This window comes from Trachypithecus francoisi, unplaced genomic scaffold, assembly GCF_009764315.1.
Source record: "Trachypithecus francoisi isolate TF-2019V2 unplaced genomic scaffold, Tfra_2.0 Lachesis_group12, whole genome shotgun sequence".
NCBI lineage: Eukaryota > Metazoa > Chordata > Mammalia > Primates > Cercopithecidae > Trachypithecus > Trachypithecus francoisi.
This window is the reverse complement of record NW_022681457.1, coordinates 112786443-112794090: the sequence shown is the minus strand read 5'-3', so window position 1 is coordinate 112794090 and position 7648 is coordinate 112786443.

Here is a 7648-nt window from a genome sequence, read left to right as displayed (position 1 = left end):
CTGGTCTCCCTTATCAGTGGGGACACCTGGAGGCAAGGACTGTGTCTTTGCGGGCAGATCAGCAGCTCCGTGTTCTGGGACCCTCCCAAGGCCAGAGCTGTGCCTCTCCTATCAGATTGGGAAATTCCTGAGGACAGCAACTATATGTCGCCTGCTAGATGGGAGGCTTCCCCAGGGCAGGGGCTGCTTTTGGCTTAGATTGAAAGCACTCTGCAGGCAGGGACTGGGGCCCCCAACAGTCATAGAGTCTTCTAAGGCATGACCTGGCTCCCTCCTATCCCAATGAGCCAGGACTATGTGTCCCCCCTCAGGCTGGTTTCAAGGAGCAGAAGCCAGGTCTCTCCCTTCAGACTGGAGCAGGTGCCCTTGTCTGGCATCCTGGTTCTGCACACAGAGGGGCTCAGCTAGTGGCTGACCACCGGGTTTCACTCTCCCCTGCGATCTCCATCGCAAGGAGGGAGCAGTCCCCAGCAGAGCAAGAGGCAGAGCTCTGTGCCCGAGAAAGACCTGTGAAGGAGTAGGTGGGGATTTGGCTGCTCTGAGGCCTAGGGGTTGCTAGAGACCCCTTCCTATTGGCAAGATGGCACTTTGGGGGATACAGAGCCACAGGGAGGCAGGGAGATGAGTAGGGACTAGCCCAGGATGATCAAGGCACCAGTATGCCAGTGAATACCCAGCAGGGCAGCTGCTGTGAGTCTCACCTGCCCTGTCCTCTACTCCACCTGCACTGCCAGGCTCTATCCATACCTGGAACACCACCACCACCCACCCACACACAAACCACACTGAAGCACTGACTTCCTAAGTAGTCAAGTCTCACGGCAGCCTAATAATCCCATTTCACAGACAAGGAAATAGACTCATGAAGGGAGGAGATGTTGGGAGGGATCAGGAGGGGGATTAGAACACTCTCATCCCAAATTACCTTGGGAAGAGCCCAGCCCAGGAATGAATTTAGAATCCACACAGTTGCTCCCTGACTCTCATGTAGGATACGACTGCTTTGACTGAACAAGAAAATTACCCACTTTCCAACCCTGGGGGTGGCAACTCCACCTAAAGAAGACAGAAGTCTGCTCCCAGGGGGCCGGGGCTCCAGGATGCCCTAACTAGAGCTGGGGCTGACTGCACAGTGGCCACACTCTGCTAAGAGCAGATGGGGCTTGAGAACTGCACCGCCCATCTCCAATTCCTGCCATTTCAGGAAGTGTCCATGTGAATGATGAGGAGTAGCCAGAGGGAAAATTGGGCAGATCAATTTCAAGTCAAAGCAATTGCTGGGTCCGGGGCTCATGCCTGTAATTCCAGAACTTTGGGAGGCCAAGGTGGGAAGATCACTTGGGGCCAGGAGTTCGAGACCAACCTGGGCAACATAGGGAGAGACCTCATCTCAACGAAAAATAAGAAAAAACTGGCCAGGCGCGGTGGCTCAAGCCTGTAATCCCAGCACTTTGGGAGGCCGAGACGGGCGGATCACGAGGTCAGGAGATCGAGACCATCCTGGCTAACCCGGTGAAACCCCGTCTCTACTAAAAAATACAAAAAACTAGCCGGGCGAGGTGGCGGGCGCCTGTAATCCCAGCTACTTGGGACACTGAGGCAGGAGAATGGCGTAAACCCGGGACGCGGAGCTTGCAGTGAGCTGAGATCTGGCCACTGCACTCCAGCCTGAGCGACAGAGCGAGACTCCGTCTCAAAAACAAAAAAAAAGAAAAAGAAAAAACTGGCTTGGCATGATGGTGTGTGGCTATCGTCCCAGCTACTTAGAAGGCTGAGGCAGGAAGATCGCTTGAGCTGGAGAGGTCGAGGCTCCAGTGAGCTGTGATGGTACAACTGTACTCCAGCCTGTAGGACAGAGCAAGACCCTGTCTACAAACAAACAAACAAACAAAAAAATCTTAAAGTCTTCCTGGAGCTATAGAGACATAAAACCTGAGATGATTCCTGCATTCAACAAAATTTCCTGAATCTGGGGATACCATTCCTCCCCACAGAGCTCCTAGGTTGGGAGTATCCGGAAGGGAAGAATGTTTTGTCCCTAGCCCCTGGAGGCTCAATCCACACCCTACTGGATGTTATCTGTCACCCCTCCCCATGGGGGGCTGGCAGTTGAACAGACAGACAGATGGAGGAGCCTTGTCATCATGGATCGTAAATTCTCAGGCTCCCTTGCCAGACAGGGCCTTTGAGACCACCTAATCCAGTGGCCCAGTGGTCCTCCTCCCCTACTCCCTGCCAAAAATAAATGTTTTGAGTAGTGCAAATCTTTTCCCAAATGAAATTTGACCCATAATCCTAATACATAAAACCAACAAAACAGTGTTTTATAAACAGTGTAGCACCCCACCACCACCAAGAACTCCTTTCCGCAAATCAAAAATTTCTCTATTTTATGCACACACAACACAACTTTAAGTCCTACTTGTGACCAGACTCTCTTTGGCCTCTCCCGCCTAGATTCTGTGCAACCGCTGCTTTGCCCCAGTTTATAATAATTAGTTTAATTTTTGTTAAAAAATTTTTTTTAGAGACAGGGACTTACTATGTTGTCCAGACTGAATTCAAACTCCTGGGCTCAAGGGATCCTCCTGCCTCAGCCTCCCAAGTAGCCAGGACTAATATTTACTTATTTTAAAGTAAACTGCTGGGCACGGTGGCTCAAACCAGACATGGTACTCATGCCTGCAATCCCAGCACTTTGGGAGGTCAAGGTGGGCGGATCACCTGAGGTCAGGAGTTCGACTCCAGCCTGGCCAACATAGTGAAACCATGTCTCTACTAAAAATACAAGAATTAGCTGGGCATGGTGGTGCGTGCCTGTAATCCCAGCTACTCAGGAGGCTGAGGCAGGAGAATCGTTTAAACCTAGGAGGTAGAGATTGAAGTGAACCGAGATCACACCACTGCACTCCAGCCTGGGTGACACAGCGAGACTCAGTCTCAATAAATAAATAAAGTAAATCCAGGTGTGGTGGCTCACACCTGTAATCCCAGCACTTTGGGAGGCCGAGGCGGGTGGATCTTGAGGTCAGGGGTTCAAGACCAGCCTGGCCAACATGGTGAAATCCTGTCTCTACTAAAAACACAAAAATTAGCTGGGCGTGGTGGCAGCACCTGTAATCCCTCAGGAGACCGAGGCAGGAGGATTGCTTGAAGCCGGGAGACGAAGGTTCCAGTGAGCTGAAGTTGTGCCACCGCACTCCAGCCTGGGTGACAGAGCGAGACTCTGTTTCAAAATAAATAAATAAATATAAATAAAGTAAACCAATAAGAAAAAGAGAAGCTGTTCTCCACGATATAAAATAATGTAATGGATATCCGTTACACTCATGGATATGTGGCTGTGCTTCTAACTGGCTTAGATTGTTCACGTTCAGAAAATCCTGGAGCATGCAGTTAAATAGCTGCAAATGGTAGCAAGTCTTTGAAACTGCTCACCTTACATCCCTGGAATACTCTTCAGTGAACCAGAAGCCCGAGTTATGATGGGGCCGTGCCCATGTTCAAATTGGGTAGAGAATGTATTTGAGAGTGTCTGTTATTTTTACTACAGTTTTCAAAATAATTTTAAAAATTTATTTTTACAGTGAAGCTAGAATCAGATGCTTACAGAACCCCTGAAACATTCCTGCCAAATACAGTCGCACAAATTTGTCACTTTGGCACATGAGGAGTAGACTCAGGCTAAGGGAGGGAGGCTGATGGGCTCCGGTTCTCCCAATGGGGGGTTGTCTGCTTCATACCATAATCCGTGCCATCTGAGCATCACTGATATCCCTGACCCAGGATTCCCATCAGACCCGGCTTGGCCAGCCATGACTTGCTCCCCCCAACCCACTATGCAACAGGAAGGCCGATCAGCGCCGCAGGAATGCTGGTCTGACAGCTGTCCCAAGAAGCCTGGTGGCCGAGCTCCACAGTTGTCCCTCAGGCAGGCGGGGCAGGATCCCCTGAGTCTCCTGGCCCCCAAATGCAAGGCTCTTGTGGGGGAGGGGCTCAGGAATCAAAGCTGACTCCAGACTCGATTCATCGCCTTCGTTTGCATATGACGATGCTGCTTTCCTGCAGCCTCCCAGATGGAGACAGCTCTCCAATTTTCCCCTAGGATGGGGGACAGGATGGGGGCTTGAGATAAGCCCGTTCTCCTCCCTGTTTAGTGTCTGTTTCCCAGCTGCTGGTGGCTCCTGGTCCCTGACCGCACTCAAGGACGAAGATGCCTCTTACCACGAGGATGAGTGGCTGCGTGGGGGAGGCAGGTGGCCACATGGACAATGGGGACAAGAACCATGTCCTGTGTGCCCCGGGTGCCAGGAGAACCCCAGCCTTGAGATGGGCTTTGCCACTTGCCAGTTGTGCCATCTTGGATTTGTGGCTTACACCCCCCTCACCCCCAGAGCCTCGGTTTCGTTATTTTAAAACCATGAAAAAGTCTCCCTGATGTACAGCGCAGTCGAGAGGAAAAATGACATGTGGATGAAAGAAACAAACACAGAAAGGCCTGGGCTTCACAGCTGCTCGGGGACAGCAGCTCCTACAATTACGATTGCTTTTGTTTTAATTTGTTTTGTTTTTAATGATTCGCTATCAGACCTCAGTTGTGAAAGGGGCCAGCTCTGGGTTGTGGATGTTCCTGCCATCCCTCGCAACTGTGGTCCAGGGTCATTCCGGGCTGCTGACTGTGCCTGACTGGGAGGAGCAGACCAAGGACCAGAAGCGCAGGCTTTGTGAGCAACCCAGCCCGGGCAGAACTGCCCCGGACTGCAGGGAAGTGGAGGGGGGCTCCCTCCTTCTTCCGCCTGGTTGCCTGGTGCTTTGTGACACAGCCTCCAACTGGCTTCCAGAGTGACAGAAATGGATTGGAGCCCTTGGTCGCTGTGGATCCTTGGCACGACTTCTGTAGCAGCCCATGTTTCCTCGGGGGCTCCCTGCCAGGCTGGCATCTCAGCTGCTAGGCTGTGCCAGGAGCTGGGTACAAATCCCTGGGGCTGGAGAGAGGGGCCTGTGCAGTCTTCCCCCAGCCTTTCCTCCAGCTGACACACACTCTTGCACACACTCCATACCCAAACACACACTCCATACCCATGCTCACAAACATGCTTGTGCACACACATACACTCACATATGCTCACAACACACACGCTGTCACACACACACGAGTTCACACACACATGCTCACATACACACACACGTACATGCTCACACATATTCACGCTCACACATGCTCACAACACACACATGCTAACATACACACAATGCTCACACACGCCCACACATACTCTCACAACACATACGCACACTCACGCATGCTCACACGCGCACACACATGCACTCACAACACAGACACCTACACACCCACACATTCACGCTAACATGATCTCACACACACACATTCACACATGCTCACACACACACGTGAACACTCCCACACACTCACAACACACATACACCCCCGCACATATTCACGCTCACACATGATCACAGTACACACACACATATGCTCACACGTGCTTCACACACACGTCACGCTCACACATACATGCCCGATGCTCACACACACACTCACGTATCCTGGGAATTTATTTATGATCTTCTGCTGAGGCATAAATTATCTTTTTTTTTTAGTCTCTCTCTGTCGCCCAGACCTGAGTGCAGAGTCCCAATCTCGGCTCACTGCAACTTCCGCCTCCAGGTTTCAAGCAATTCTCCTGCCTCAGCCTCCTGAGTAGCTGGGATTACAGGTGCATGCCGTCATTCCCATCTAATTTTTGTATTTTTAGCAGAATCGGAGTTTCACCATGTTGGCCAGGCTGGCCTCGAACTCCTGACCTCAGGTGATCCACCTGCCTTGGCCTCCCAAAGTGCTGGGATTACAGGCATGAGCCGCTGTGCCTGGCCTGATATATAAATTGGATTGTGCTCAATCCACTTCTGATCTGATCCATGGCTACTGGTGCCTATTATGTGCAGGGCCCTGGAGATGCCGCAGAGCAGAGGGGAGACTGGGCACAGTCTTTTAGGAGCTTCCAGTCTAGCCAGGGGCTTAAAAAAACCTGACAGTCCCAGCACAAAATGACACACGAGGTCTTCAAGAGCAGGACAAAGGCATGTGGGAGCACCAGGTGGGGAGCCCTCGGAGTCAGGTGACTGAACGAGGCTTCCTGGAGGAAGGGGCATGTGGGTTGAGTCCCAAAGGATGGGCAGGACTTGGACACAGAGAGATGAGGGAGGAGGGGAGAGGTTCCAGGCAGAGGGGACAGCCTAAGTGAGAACGGAGATCCAGAAAGCAGGGGTGTGTTTGGGGCCTAGGGAGCAATCTCTGTTGCCTGTGAAGGGGAGAAAGTAGAAGATGGAGCTGCAAAGCTTGATTGGGGCCATATTACATGAGGTCTTAAGTGCCAAAGTAAGGAGTTTGTGGTTATGTGGGAAGGCAATAGGGAGCCATAGACAGTTTTGAGCAGATAAGGGTCACAACCCGAGTAGCCATACCACCAGTATGTGCTGGGTCTGGGGAGAGGATGGAGCCCCCTTGGGTGCACCCCCATGGGTGCTCTGGCACTGCACACTGAAATCCCACTTCCTCTGTCCCAGGCTGGCCACGTGGGTGATATGTGGGGCTTGAAGCGTGGGAGGGAACAAAGATGGCCCTCAGACTGGGGTTCCACTGGCCCTGAAGCAGGATGGGCGAAGTGAACAGACCCACAGCCAAATAGGGTCTTGGCGACGGAGCTTGGGGAGATGGCAGTCTGAGTGGGACCATGCTGCTTGGGGGTGTTGGAGTGGGATGGGAGTGGGAGTTCATCTCCTGGCTCTGCAGGGGAGGAACTGTCCTCCAAGACCAGCACCTAGGCTGGTCACCAGGCTCAGAGGCTGGTTCTGAGGTTTACTGACAGCCTATGTGTCCCCGGGGACAGCAGGCTAGCTGAGAAGCTGCCCACCTCTCTGCCGAGCCTCCTCTGCCCTCTTGCCCGCACTGTCTGGGTTTTCTACTTCATTCTCCTCAACTCCCAGGACAAGGAGGACGCAGTGATTCCATTCACTGGCCAACGCCCCAAAGTTTCCCTGTCCCTGGGATGCTCTTTGGGCTTTTCCCAGGCTGTCATGTCCCTGCAGGACAGAAAAGCAGGGCTGGGTCTCAGACATGGACAGGATCCCATATGCGCTTGGCCTTTCCAGTCACAGGAAGAGCAGGGGGCGAAGTCTGGCAGTGGTCAGGCTAAACACCAGCCCAGACAGCAGCCCTAATCCACTGGCCTCGAAGAAGGATTGAGGTTCCCTCTGCCCAGAACAATGCTTGAGTGACAGGCCTTCAAAATGGGCCCCTCCACCCCCTGGGCTGCTTCAGGAACTAGGGCACAGGTCCCGCTTGCTGAGCTCTGGCCTCAAGAGCACTTGTCAGGGAAGGACTGGAAGTAAGGCCAGTGGGGCAGAGCCTTCTGTTGCTGGTGAGGTGACTAGGACAGTAGCAGGGACTGTGGTGCAGGGTCTGTGGCCTTAGGAATGGATGCAGGTGTGATGGGAGACAAGGTTGTCACAACAAGCCTGTCCCAGGGTCCCACGCACGTCACCAAGGCTCACTCAGAATCTTCAGCCGGATCCCCGGGATACGGGACAAGATGGAAAGTGATGGCCACCTCCTTGTCTCCACCCA